General features: G+C 59.0%; 1 protein-coding gene across 1 annotated transcript in view; it reads left to right on the forward strand.

Annotated features, from left to right (window-relative positions):
• Positions 1–6: 6 nt before the first annotated feature.
• Positions 7–1,146, forward strand: part of MOB3A (MOB kinase activator 3A) — an 8,529-nt gene continuing 7,389 nt past the window's right edge. The window contains exons 1-2 of the mRNA XM_035899757.1: positions 7–555; positions 751–807. The gene's annotated coding sequence lies outside the window, so the exon portion shown is untranslated. The remainder of the gene's footprint in view (positions 556–750; positions 808–1,146) is intronic.

The raw sequence follows: 1,146 nt of genomic DNA on the forward strand, positions 1-1,146 counted from the left end.
GGGGGTGGCCGGCGACCAGCAGGACTTTCTTAAAACTGACTTTGTGGGGAACATGAAAGGGCTCTTTGTTTGCCAAAACCTTGGGAATTTCACATGTGAAATGTGCGTTGCTGCACGGCTCCGTTAAGTTTGTTGCGAAGGCTGCTGCTAACGCCGTTTCCGAAAGCAAAACGTGGACGTCGTCCTGCAGGGCGAGCTCGCCGGGGCTGGGGGTGCAGCGGGGCCGGATCCGCTCCCTGCTCCCTCTCCTGCTGCCGCCCGGAGCGTGGAGGACGAACGAGGAGGCGATGCTGGGGGTGATGCTGGGGCGGTCGCTCGGCTCCCCCTCGCCCAGCAGCCTGCAGCAAGGGAAAGACCGCAACGCCGCGGTGGAGCTTGTCGAGGGGAATGATCAGGTTTTGGGAAAACGCTGGCAGCTCCCCGTGCCGGGAGGCCAGACTGGGCTGCCAGACGGGAAGCCGGCTGACGTGGAAGTGCCGTCTCGCCGGGATTATGAATGGCCAGGCCTGTGCCGCGGCGGCGCTCGGCTCCTCGCCGTGCCCTGTCCTGGCTGAGGTGAGCCCGGGGACAGACCCTTCTGTCTCGCACCAGCAAACAATTCCATGGAGCAGCCGAAAACCTCCCCCCGTCAAGGCGAGCTGGCTTGCTTCTTGCCAAGCTGGCTCCTGTCATTAGTGCCAGTCCAGCCCTGCTCGCCATAATTGCTCTGATCCTCGCCCTCTGGGATTAAAATCTCTCCTTTGATTGTAGAAAACCAGGATCATCTTGTGCCGAGAAACCGAGCTGGTGCAGAGTGGCTGTGGGAAGGTATTTGTGCAGTTATGGCAAAAATGTGCGTGTGCTTTTTTGTTTAAATTGGCTGGTGGGAAGCTGGTTTGCTTCTTGGGGCGTGCTCTGTGAATTCGGTTTTTGCTTGAAGTAGTTGATGCATCTGATATCTTGTGGCTGCTTTATCAAACAGGGTGGGGTTTGGGTCCTGTATTGGAAACTCTGGCCTGAGCGAGGATATTAGCAGTGATTAAGGGCACCAAAATTGCTCGGGGGGGAAGGTGGGGGGGTTGTTGCTCCCCTCTCCCTTCCGGGGAGTCGCGGGGACAGGGCGACTGGCACGGGCTCGTCACCGACGGGCTGCAATTATAAGCAGCC

Source organism: Egretta garzetta, unplaced genomic scaffold (genome assembly GCF_000687185.1).
Source record: "Egretta garzetta isolate BGI_Z169 unplaced genomic scaffold, ASM68718v1 scaffold418, whole genome shotgun sequence".
Lineage (NCBI taxonomy): Eukaryota > Metazoa > Chordata > Aves > Pelecaniformes > Ardeidae > Egretta > Egretta garzetta.